Here is a 13866-nt window from a genome sequence, read left to right on the forward strand (position 1 = left end):
GAGCAGGTCAGAGGCTAGGAATCCTGCAGCAAGTAATTCACTTTCTGACTCCCCAAAGCTTGTCCACCATCTACAAGGTGCAAGTTAGGAGTGTTTTGGAATACCCCCCACTTGCCCAGATGAGTATAGCTCCCACAACATTCAAGAAGCTTGACACCATCCAGGACAAAGCAGCCTGCTTGATTGGCACCACATCCACAAACATTCACTCCCTCCACCACCACCAATGCACAGTAGCCGCAGTGTGTACCATCTACAAGATGCACTGCAGGAATTCACCAAGGCTCCTTCGACAGCGCCTTCCAAGCCTATGACCACTACCATCTAGAAGGACAAGGGCAGCAGGTAGATGGGAACACCACCACCTGGAAGTTCCCCTCCAAGTCACTCACCATCCTTATTTGGAAATATATCGCCGTTCCTTCACTGTTGCTGAGTCAAATTCCTGGAACGCCTTCCCTAATGGCACTGTGGGTGTACCTATACCACATGGACTGCAGCGGTTCAAGGAGGCAGCTCACAACCACCTTCTCAAGGGCAACTAGGAATGGGCAGTAAATGCTGGCCCAGCCAGCAAAGCCCACACCCCGTGAATGAATAAAGAAATATTCTAACAATGTAACACAGTATTTATGGGATGAAGGGAAATGAATCCAAAATTGTGAGAAAAGATGGTCACGTGGTTAGTGGATATGGGTTGAGTCTCTGACAGGGACTCTCAGCAGCAAGTAGACATAGCGCGGTAACTAGGTGTGTTCCACATGCAGGACAACCATGACCAACCATTTCCTCTCTCAGACACGGCTGTGAGAGTGCTACACGGAGATTTTGACTGTGGAAGGACACCAGCAGAACAGCAAGCAAAGTTCGGGATGCTGGAGAGTCCCCTTCCCAAGTTCATAGCACAGAAGGAGGAACGTTTCCAGGTAGTCAGCCAATAATGGGGAATATGGCAAACACAGGGGTGAGCAACCTGTGACTTCTGAACCCTAGGATTCTAACTGTTGATGCCCAGGCAGTTCACTCCTCCTTAAGTTTGTTTGCCAGTTCATCCTATTTTGAATTGTGAGGGATCTAATAGTTTGGAAAGTGATATTTTAAGCACTGTTGTCTTATTGATGAACCTTTAATCAGATCGACAAGAGCTGTCACCATTAGCAACCTGAGAAATAGGCCAATTAATGAGCACATGGACTTGAAATTTATGTCGCAGCCCCAAGGCACCATGTTACCCACAAAGACAAATGATTGGCCACTCCTGCCCTATAGGAGAGAGGCAAAGGGTCAGGGTTAAAGATCAAAAGCTGTATGTTCTCCCGTCATTTAACGCTAACTGAGATTTTCCTGAGTTAAAACATTCATTTTTGATCATTCTTCAGACAGCCTAGCAGGTTTGGTGGGGGTGGTGGTGGTGGGGGTGGAGGTGGGGGTGGGGGGGGGGGGGGGGGGGGGGTTGCAGGGGGCTTGGTGGTGGTGAAGAGGTATACCTTTCCTAAAAATGGCCATTCCATTTCACTACATGACCCTGCCTTGACCTTGAGCTGGCTACCACCAGTGCGCTGTGCCACATTGAAGTGGGGTTGAAGTGTGGTCAACCCGTGCCCTTCCCCCAACAATTGCCAACCCCGCCTCTCAGATCTCCCTTAGTTTTCCCACACTTCTATCAGTTCTGAAGATCACCACTTAACACTGGGTAGAGTCCTGACCCTCAGCCCCAGCAGAAACTGTTTGTGTGTGTGTGTGTGTGTGTGTGTGTGTGTGTGTGTGTGTGTGTGTGTGTGTGTGTGTGTGTGTGTGTGTGTGTATGTGTGTGTGTCTGTGTGTGTGTCTGTGTGTGTGTGTGTGTGTTGGTACAGTTAAAATAAGGGTGCTGACTTAACACCTAGGGTTTTATTGCCTTCTGCTGGATGGAATTTTATACTGTTCACATCAGGCACAAAGGACCTGCTCTAAATATGAGGATGAATGCCTGATGTTATCCTAAGGTCTGGCAGCAGTTTCACCCTGAGGTCTGCAAGGTTAGCCCGAATGGCTGAGAAGTGATGCCTTTTCCACCAGGCCCAACATTCTGGGTGCTGCATCAGGTCCACCAGAGGCCCAATGAGAGAATAAAATGTGGGTTTCCTTGTAGGCCAGGAGGGGCAGGCAATGTTCCTCTGGTCATCGGAATTGAAGCTTATGCCTCCATTGCCCCTTTTTCCATCCACCCTGCTCTGATCGCCTGCTGACCACCCACAAGTGCAGGTTGCCATTGATGCCTCCTATGTATCAATAAACCCAGTTTGAAAGTCGCATTAGCTCATTAGCTCAATATACCCGTGTTTGTTGCTCCACATGAGCCTCCTCCCACCTGACTCCACCTTCCCTTATCAACATTATGCTTTCCCTGAAATGCGCATTGAGCAGTCAGAAGGAATTTCATTCCATGACAGCCACAATGGTGAGTGATGCTTTTCACCTCATCTCGGTGTGTGCCATAGGAAGTAGCCATGATTTATATATTTGCCAGCTATCCAGGGGACCTGCGCTGACCAACCACAGCAATGTTGACAGGGAGTCACAATAACTCTTCATGATCTCTAGCCTTCCTCTTAGACATTTATTCAGCAAATCTGTAACACCTTGAATATCCTCACTGGAAGGGATGGTGGACATGTTAATCACCATTTAAAAGAGATAACAGGAAGCCTCCCTGGAAACAGGATGTAAATACGTTAGCCCCAATTTTAACCCGCCTTGTATCTGATGAGAATGGGGTGTTTGAAATGGGGCCAAACTTCCCCATTCACATCAGACTTTTGCCTGCTGCTATTTTAACTCCTGGGTTTTGGTAGGAGTGTGACAAAGGCCTAATTAATATTCAAATATCTGAGTACATTTATTCACATCCTGATCTGAATTCTAACTCCCCCCGCGCTCCCACCCCTCACCCGGGCCTTGCATCTGCACCAGGTTGGGGAAAAGTTGTGGTTGAATGGATTCAGGGCCGAAAAGGATCCTAAATTGTGTCCAGTGGCCATGGAGCCGTGAGCCAGCAAGAAATCATTGTGTGGGAGAGAGTGCTGATGGGAAAAGGCCAAAGGAAAATAGATTTCACAAAGACTTTTTCTCATGGGAACCGCATCCCTTTAAAGGAAACCATTAGAATTAAAAATATGCCAAAATAAAACTTTGAATCGGATAATCATTGGAAAAAGAGAAAAAAATTACAGGGCTATAGGGAAAAGGCAGGGGAGTGAGTTGCTCTTGTAGAGAGCTAGCATGGACATGATGGGCCAAATGGCCTTCTACTGGGCTGTACTCATTCTGTGGGTTCAAGATGAAACAAGAACTGAGTCAACCTCAGTGGACATGGCATTCCATATCAGAATCTTCACTGCAGAGGTGACCAGTGCTATAAATTGGGGAAGTCTGTAGCTGTAAAAGCACAACTATAAAGCCCGCCTCCATACATATACAGGCACAGGTGAGAGTTGAACATTTCCAAGTCCTGTACAATAAGGGGCTGGGGTTAAACTGAGGCCAGAGAGATTTCTTTGAATTGCTGTGCCGCACACTGCTCATCTGCTGCAGTTTGGGAGCAGGAGGCTTGTTTGTCCATGTTCATTGATTGATGCAGAGGAGAAACTAACTAGACTGCACACATCAGTAGGAGAGAGCAGAGTTAGCTATTGATGTCTGTCTGACGGCCCCAGCTGCAGATAAATCAGTTTTAAAAAGAGGCCACATAATATTTGGAGAACCTCAGAAAGCCCAACCTGCTGATTCAGGGCTAATTTGCTTAAACTCATCGATTTCTGCAAGGATTAATGAAGTTTTAAAAGAAATATAATTAATTCCACTGAAAATCACTGAATCAGCAGGAGCTTCTATCAGATCAGGTGTACTCAGTAAGAAATTTTAAAAGAAAAGGAATCAAATTTATAAATCTATAAAATTAATGATGTTTAAGAATTTCTGGGTAATTTTGGAGACTGTCCAGACACTCCCCAAAATCAGAAATACCAGATCATTCTCTAAGGAATTGAAATATACCCTGTGAGATGTTGGATATGAACTTGTGAGGTATCAATATGCACCTGTGAAGTAACAGATTCAGAGGGATTTGGGTATTCTAGTATCCTAGAATCACAAAAGGCTAGTATGCAGGTACAGCAAGCAATTAAGAAGGATAATAGAATGTTATTGTTTATTGTGAGGGGTATTGAATACAAAAGTAGGGAGGTTAAATTTCAGTTGTACAGGGCACTGCTGAGGCCACATCTGGAATACTGTGTACAGTATTGGCCTCCTTACTTAAGGAAAGATGTGAATTCATTAGAAGCTGTTCAGAGAAGGTTTACTAAACTAATACCAGGAAACAGCAGATTGTCTTGAGGGAAGACTGGACAGGCTAGGCATGTAGCTGCTGGAGTTTAGAAGAGTAAAAGGAGACTTGATTGAAACAAGATGTGGATGTGGATGCGGAAAGAGTGTTTTCTCTTGTGGGAGAATCTAGAACTAGGGATCACTGTGTAAAAATAAGGGGTTGCCCATTTAAGACAGAGATGAGAAGACATTTTTTCTCTCAGAGGGTAGTGGGTCTTTGGAACTCCCTTCCCCAGAAGGCATTGGAAGCAGAGCCTTTGAATGTTTTCAAGGCAGAGCTAGATAGATTTTTGATAAACAAAGGGGCGAAACATTACCGGGGATAAGTGGAAATGTGGAGTTGAGGTTACAATCAGATCAACCATAATCTTATTAACTAGTGGAGCAGGCATGAGGGGCCAAGTTGCTTATTCCTGCTTCTAGTTCGCATGTTTGCTTGTACATCTCCTCAAAATATCCCTGATGTACACAGGTAGCTCCTATTCCTGTACCAACATTATATTTCTATTTTTTCTTCAATTTGTTCCTATGCAACCTTCCTTAAAGCTGTTGATTCACCTGATGGGATACAACCAATGGGGAACAGCTTCCTTTACATACCTCCCCCTAGTGGATAGTCTTCATGTGTGACTCTCTGAAGTGAGCGTCAACAGAATATTCAATTCTGCAGGATTTCAGAAACCAGCCAGCGGATTTTCTCTTTACCCAACGCCCACAGGTATGCACATGGTCTTTCAACAAAGACTTAGTGGCAATTAATCTGGAACTCTCCCCCAGAATGCATTCTCCCCCAGAATGCTGAGACAAATTATCACACTCCAACTATTGTCCTAGCTGAGTTCAATGAACTCAGGGCAGGTCAGCAACTGAACTCGAATTAAATGAAAGAGATGCACATACACATTCCACGAATTCAAGACCATCAGGACAAGAGCTCCCAAGAAACATACCTCAGAAGCCCCAAAAAGAAAAGAGTTCAGATGAAAGCTTGTCAACCTCTTCATTATAGCAACACTGTAAAATGTCCAGCATGATTTCAATTTCCAAGAGAGGATGGAGTCATGATCCTAGGAAATGTGAGATTAACATCAGTAAAGGAAAAACCAGGGTATCTGTTACAAATGAAGTAATTTATAATGCAGCAAGGCAGAGGTAATAAACAAGAGAGATTTTTTAATTCATTTATGGGATGTAGGCTCTGTCTAGGCCAGCATTTGTTGCCCCTCCATAATTGCCCTTGAGAAGGTGGTGGTGAATATGGAAGGATGTAATGCACAGTAAATGTCTTCCATTATCGAGGATGTTACTGCCCTGGTGGGTAATGGCAACTGACGGATCTCCCTATTCAGGATGTATTTAGTAAGATTTCTCACAGAGAGTTATAGTCAAAACAATAGCTCAATGGTGAGATAGTAAATTGGGTAGGGAATCAGCTCGATGAAAGGCGAACAGAAGCTGGCACAAGTGGTAATTCTTTGATGCTCCTGCAGCATTGACTAGTACAGCCCCCACAGGAACCTGTTCTGGGACCTTTTGCTATCCACAAGGTTTATTAATAACCTCAGTGTGAGGATAATGAGCAAACTGTCACAACTACAGATGATAGTCCCTGCAGAATATCAGCAGCAAAAGCTTCACATGCTCAGCCTTTCCTTTCTGTGGAACTCTCATTCTGGAGTTTTGTGAAAAACTGTCACTTGTATGGATAAGGTTCAATGCAGAGCTAGCTATCACGCTTGGCGAAAAATGCATTAAGCTAAGAGAAATCCATTGTCTGCTGCTACCCAGTATAATTTCACCAGTTTTTCTGTGCTTCCTGCAACATCAAGTTCAATTTTGTAAGACATCTATCCTGATTTACCAGACTAATAAAAACATAAGAAGTAAGGCCTCTTGGGGAGGCAATGGTGTAATGGTATTGCCACTGGACTAGTAATCCAAAGGACCTCAGGGTAATACTCTGGAGACCTGGGTTTGAATCCTGCCATATCACATGGTGGAATTTGAATTCAATAAAAATCTGGAATTAAAAGTTTAATATTGTTGTAAAAACCTATCTGGTTCACTAATGTCCTTTAGGGAAGGAAAAATCTGTCATCCTTACCTGGTCTGGCCTACACGTGACTCCAGACATGGGAAATAAAGAGGATGGGCAATAAATGCTGGCCCAGCCAGAGAAGCCCTCATCCAGTGAATGAATAATAAGAAGTAAGAGCAGGAGTCAACATTGATCCTGCTCTGCCATTCAATCCATCATGGCTGATCTTCTGTCTCAACTCCACTTTCCTGCCTGCTCCCCCATATTCTTTGATGGACATCACTATAGATTATCTGGTCATTATCACAGTGCTGTTTGGGGAGTTTGCTGTGTTCAAATTGGCTGCCACATTTCCTACATTACAACAGTGACTACACCTTTGTAAATAAAAAGTTAAACAAAAAGCACCTCATTGGATGTAAAGTTGTAAAAGGTATTGTATAAATGGAAACCGCCTTTCTTTATCAAAGAGTCATTGCAATGCTAGCACTGGCTCAATCTTCGTATTCTCCACACTGGCTGCTTATTCACACTAAGCCAGTTTGATGTTAATGAGGTCTGAGGTCCAATGTGGATTTTACCCTGCTCGAATCTCTACCCATAACTTTTGTAATAATTGTATTGAACCACATGGATGTATATTCTATATAAGATTATTGGGAGAATTCAAAGTATTGAAAGACCACTGGACTGGAGGGTTATATAGAATTCAACCTTCAACCTTACTTCAGGGTAATGCTAAGTAATTTTGACAAGGTAATTAATCACTTCCATAATGCCAGCAGAATATCTAGTCTGGTACAAATATGAATTCACTGCTGGAAAGAGTAATGGTAACCGATTAAGTAGTAACTTTCAAAAGGGAATTGAATAAATACTTGAAAAGGGAAAACATTGCAGGACTATGCAGAAAGACCAGGAGAATTGGACTAATTGGGTAGCTCTTTTGATGAGCCAGCAGAGATATGATGGGCCAAATGGTCTCCTTCTAAACTGTGTGATTCTATTCTAGAGGGGAAATGGTGAATGTTGTGGCTGAATGCTTGCTTAACTCATTAGTTAGCTGGGCAATATCACCAGAATGCAAATGACCTGATACAATTTCATTCTTCAGGTTAGGCACTGAGGTATGACTGCAGGAAATGTGAGTTGGGGCACAGAAGAACACAGCCATCTGTTACAATTAAAGTAATTTAGAATCATCTAGCAAGACAGGCACCAATAAACATGAGGCAATGTAGGCTCAATAAAAGGAAGTCGGCCATGAGAAAATCACTTTAGGTTTTGAGGCTGTAATTAGCTTAATGGATGAAGCTCTTTTTTCAGTGCTCCATACAGGACATTCTCTGACCATTTCATTTTCTTTCTAACCCAAGACATTTTCTATTTGGGTGATTTTTTCCCCCTCTGTTTTATTTTCCTCCTCTCCCGAAGGCATATGTTTATGGCTGAGGTTGGGACTTGTCTGACATTAGGACCTCACCCATCTCATTCTTCTTCACGTGTGAGTACAGTTGTCAACCCTCCAGGGTGGTTCCAGAGTCTCCAAGAATTAAAAGATAAATCACTTGGACACTGCTGCAGGTAACCCATGAGAAAAATCCTAGGGAGACTAAAATATTTTTTAGAAATGCTATTTTAACACTTTGGTTTATTTGTTTTAAAGCTAAAGTTGGCAACCATATTAAGTGAGAGCCTAGAATATGTAACTGAACTGCTGAGTGCTTAGGACATTAAAGCTTGTAGGGGCTGTGTTCTCAGGACTATTCTGCACCCGATGTGCTGAGTGAAGATCAGTGCAGGTAGGGTACACATCAACTGCCTGAAAGGCTTGTTCCGGCCCCATTTACAATGCTACCACTCATATTGAAGCTGGACCGCCTGAGGACAAACACTGGTTGTGCCGTACTGATTTCAATTAAACGCTGCAAAGGAGTGGTGGGGTGGGGGGAGGGATGTGGGGGGTAATTCTTCAGCGTTTTCTCCATCTCACGTTGACCTTTCCTTTAGACCCATTCAGCCCAACTGCAGCTGATTTTGGTCAGGCGCCATCCTCATCAATGCCCCCTTCCCCTCCTCAGTGAAGTCCTCTTACCACTTGGGCTCCCGCTGCTCACTCAGGAAGTCCCCTCCTTCTCAACATGACATGTCATGGGCAACCGGTTGGGAGTGAGATTTAATTAATGAAATGAACTGACTTTGATTCAGGACAATTCCAGAGGGCTGACAACTATACAACAAGGACATAAGAGCAGGAGGTGGCCATTTTGCCCTTTGGGTCTACTTCGCCATTCAGTAAGATCATGCCTGATCTTCCACCCCGAACTCCGCCTTGCTGCACTATCCTCATATCCCTTGGTACCCAAAATCTATCTTGAATTAATCACCAACTGAGCATCCAAAGCTCTCTGAGAATTTCGAAGACTTACAACCATCTAAGTGAAGAAATTTCTCCTCATCTCGGTCCTAAATAGGCGGCAACCCCTTATTCTGAGATTGTGACCCCATTTTATAGACTCTCCAAACAGAGGAAACATTTTCTCTGTAAGTGAAGAGGGCTGACCAGGATCCAACATCTGCTCATTTGTACACGTGCATGGAACTAAGGATCAGGAACCCTAGAAGATCTGAGCTGAGAAAGCATTGTTGGCCTCAGTCAGTATCTACAGACTATTCTACAATATCAGTGTCACAGCCAGGCTCAACCTTCTCCCTCAGCCAATCCTGACTACTGATCAAGAGCAGAAACACTGGCTGATCCCCTCTACCTCGCACTTTATCTCAGGGATTCTGAAGCACATTGCAGCACCTCTATTGCTCCCCCCTAGTTAATCGTGCTCAGTCAGAGGTTCTCTTTGTAGTTGATCTGATTAGACTAGCTGTTCTTTAATGGACAGATACAAGTGTCAGGGAGAAGCTTTGCTGTGTGACTGTTGTACCAATAAGACTCCTTTTTTAAAAAAAGCTCACTTTGTGTGGAAAATAGAAAATTCTAATCATGTATTTTTCATCTGCTGCAGAGGCTGTACTGCAGTCCTCAGCTTATTCAGTGGAGCGAGCTCTCCTCACAGATAAAACTTCAAATGTCAGGAGGTGGTATTGCATAACTAGAGTTTGTGAGCAGGAAACTTACCCACATTCTTGTGCCTATCACATAGTTTGTGTTATTTTATACCTCTTGAGGAGTGAAGCATTTTTTCATTTAGCTATTATTGCAATTTTCTACTCATTGACTTAACTTTGCTCCTCTTCCTATCTACCCCACATCACCTTGTGCTAGACATCATTGTGTTGCATTTCATTTGATGCCAGGAGTTGCCAGGAATTGATCACCCAAAGCAGGTAATTGAATCTTCTTGTTTGCTTTCCTCAATTGTGTATGATGTGCCTGGGCTGTACTTGGTACCGATCACCCATTCAACTTGCCTTTTCTATTTGCCTGAACCGAGGTACAAAGCTGTGTGTTAATAATGGGTTTCAGACACGGGAGAGAGGAAATCAAGGGTGCAAATGGCATATTATATCAGTGTGTTGTGCGAGTGTTTGCACTGTAACAAACAACATTATGTAATTCATAAGGTGGCAGTGGCTGACCCCAGATTTCTGGGTCTGGTGTATCTTTCTCTTTTGGTGTGACCCTAAAAGAGATTTTAACAAATAAAAGAAGAAGAGCCATTTCACTCAGAGGGGGAGAGGGTGATCAAACTGAAAATAGAAAGGGCAGTGGCTATTATACAGAGAATTTAATTCCGGCGTGACATTAGTCGTCTCAATTTCTCTGCTCCTCTCACCCATTTTAATCTGTCTCTCTCTGAACTTACTGCACTCCGTTCTCTCAGGTCCATCCCCAACATTGTCATCAAACCCGCTGACAAGGGTGGTGCTGTTGTTGTCTGGCGCACTGACCTCTACCTCGCGGAGGCTGAGCGTCAACTCGCAGACACTTGCTCCTACCTCCCCCTGGACCATGACCCCACCACTGAACATCAAGCCATTGTTTCCAGGATTGTCACTGACCTCATCTCCTCTGGAGATCTTCCTCCCACAGCTTCCAACCTGATAGTCACCCAACCTCGGATGGCCCACTTCTACCTCCTACCCAAAATCCACAAACAGAACTGTCCCGGTAGACCGATCGTGTCAGCCTGTTCCTGCCCCATGGAACTAATTTCTCGTTATCTTGACTCCCTTCTCTCTCCCCTTGTCCAGTCCCTTCCCACCTACATCCGTGATTCCTCTGACACCTTACGTCACATCAACAATTTCCAGTTCCCTGGCCCCAACCGCTTACTCTTCACCATGGACATCCAATCCCTCTACACCTCCAACCCCCACCAGGATGGTCTGAGGGCTCTTAGCTTCTTCCTTGAACAGAGGCCCAAACAATCCCCATCCACCACTACTCTCCTCCATCTGGCTGAACTTGTTCTCACACTGAACAATTTCTCCTTTAACTCCTCTCACTTCCTCCAAATAAAAGGTGTGGCTATGGGTACCTGCATGGGCCCCAGCTATGCCTGTCTCTTTATGGGGTATGTGGAACATTTCTTGTTCCAGTCCTATTCCAGCCCCCTCCCACAACTCTTTCTCCAGTACATCGATGATTACTTCAATGCTGCTTCATGCTCTCGTCGGGACTTGGAAAAATTTATTAATTTTGCTTCCAATTTCCACCCCTCCATCATTTTCACATGGTCCATCTCTGACACTTCCCTTCCCTTCCTTGACCTCTCTGTCTCAATCTCTGGTGATAGACTGTCCACCAATATCCATTACAAGCCTACCGACTCCCACAGCTACCTCAACTACAGCTCCTCACACCCCACTTCCTGTAAGGACTCCATCCCATTCTCTCAGTTCCTTCACCTCCATCGCATCTGTTCTGATGATGCTACCTTCAAAAACAGTTCCTCTGACATGTCCTCCTTCTTCCTTAACCAAGGCTTTCCAGCCACTGTCGTTGACAGGGCCCTCAACCGTGTCCAGCCCATCTCCCGTGCATCGGCCCTCACGCCTTCTCCTCCCTCCCAGAAACATGATAGGGTCCCCCTTGTCCTCACTTATCACCCCACCAGCCTCCGCATTCAAAGGATCATCCTCCGCCATTTCCGCCAACTCCAGCAAGATGGGCCACCACCAAACACATCTTCCCTTCACCACCCCCCCAGCGACATTCCTTAGGGATCGTTCCCTCTGGGACACCCTGGTCCACTCTTCCATCACCCCCTACTCCTCAACCCCTACCTATGGCACCTCCCCATGCCCACGCAAAAGATGCAACACCTGCCCCTTCACTTCCTCTCTCCTCACCGTCCAAGGGCCCAAACACTCCTTTCAAGTGAAGCAGCATTTCACTTGCATTTCCCCCAACTTAGTCTACTGCATTCGTTGCTCCCAATGTGGTCTCCTCTACATTGGAGAGACCAAATGTAAACTGGGCGACTGCTTTGCAGAACACCTGCCGTCTGTCCGCAAGAAAGACCCAAACCTCCCTGTCGCTTGCCATTTTAACACTCCACCCTGCTCTCTTGCCCACATGTCTCTCCTTGGCTTGCTGCATTGTTCCAATGAAGCCCAAAGCAAACTGGAGGAACAGCACCTCATCTTCCGACTAGGCACTTTACAGCCTTCCGGACTGAATATTAAATTCAACAACTTTAGATCTTGAACTCCCTCCTCCATCCCCACCCCCTTTCCGTTTCTTCCCCCTTCCTTTTGTTTTTTCCAATAATTTATATAGATTTTTCTTTTCCCACCTATTTCCATTAATTTTAAATCTTTTTTGCCCTGCTAGTCTTTCCACCCCACCCCCACTAGAGCTGTACCTTGAGTGCCCTGCCATCCATTCATAATTAGCACATTTGTTTAGATAATATCACCACCTTCAACACCTCTTTGTTCCTTTGTCTGTGACATCTTTTGATTATCTGCTCCTATCACTGCTTGCTTGTCCCTACAACCACACCAAATCCCCCCCCCCCAACTTCTCCCCCCCCCCCTCCCCTTCACCTTAAACCAGCTTATATTTCACCCCTCTCCTAATATTCACTCAGTTCTGTTGAAGGGTCATGAGGACTCGAAACGTCAACACTTTTCTTCTCCACCAATGCTGACAGACCTGCTGAGTTTTTCCAGGTAATTCTGTTTTTGTATTCAATCATCTGTCCATCGTTGGCAGCTATGCCTTTAGCTACCTGGGCTGTAAGCTCTGGAATTTCTGGAGCTCCCCCACTTCTATAACCTCTCTCTCCTTCTAAGACACTCCTTAAAGCCTGCTTTTTTGACCAAACTTTTGGTTACTTGTTAATATTGGCTCAGTGTCAAATTTTGTTTGATAATGTTTCCTGTGAAGTGCCTTTGGACATTTTACTATTCAAGTTATCATTATAGGAGAAAAAGAGACTTGATACTGGGTATGGGGAGAGAAGGGGCAAGTAATGAGTGAAAAGGTGGGAACAATTACACAGAGTAATGAGACAGTGGGATTATATAAAGTAATGAGGGAGGCAATATTAACCTGAGTATTGGTGCAATTATACACAATGAGAGTGAACATTTACACAAGAGTAAGGGAAAGTGAAGAATAATCATACGGAAAAATGAGGGCGCTATTACACAAAACTATGGGTGGGAAGATGGGTTACAAAGAGTAATGGGATAGAAGGAGTAACTGTGTAAAGAGTGTTTGGAATAAGGGAGTGATCACATAGAATGAGAAAACAATTGGAGAGAGTGAGGGTTGATCATAATGAACAAGGTGAGTGACTGAAGTGTGTCACAGAGTGAAGGAGAAATAGCACAGTTAATAATTGGAGTGGGAAATGATCACACATGGAAGAAATCACACAGAAAATGAGGCAGTGGTTTCTTAGAATGAGAATAATGAGAATGAGGGAGTGGTTGGGAGCAATTGCACGGAATAAATGGAGTGAAGAACCGATTACAAGAAGAGTGGGGGAATGATTATCCTGGTGAGGTGGACTCACTACCATATCCCAGAGGTTCAGAAAACATCATAAGCTGCTGGAACAAAGTTTGAGTAATCCATTTGACCTAAACATTGAGATGTTGGTTGTGCAAGATGCTTTGCTATCTTTATAAAATATTAGAGAGTCATTATACAGTGGAGTTATTGTGGATGATGTGTAGGCCTGCTGTTGCTTCAAATTCTATTTTTTCAGTTTCACCAGCTTTTCATTGCTTCTAATCAATCTTCCTTTGGCTGGCCATCTGTTATTCCTCACTCCTCTGAAGTACCTTGGAGCATTTTTTCCATGTTAAAAGATGTTACATAAAGGCACATTGTGGGTGTTGTTGAAACATAAGAGTCTGAAACAATCTGCCCTACGGAAAACAAAAGGCTTTAATCCATCTGTCCAACTCCTGAAATGTGTCGGTTGGCATCTTCATGAATGTTTATCGCATGGAAACAGAAACGTGGCAGATTTGGTGACTAAATC

Source organism: Carcharodon carcharias, chromosome 13, assembly GCF_017639515.1.
Source record: "Carcharodon carcharias isolate sCarCar2 chromosome 13, sCarCar2.pri, whole genome shotgun sequence".
Taxonomy (NCBI): Eukaryota; Metazoa; Chordata; class Chondrichthyes; order Lamniformes; family Lamnidae; genus Carcharodon; species Carcharodon carcharias.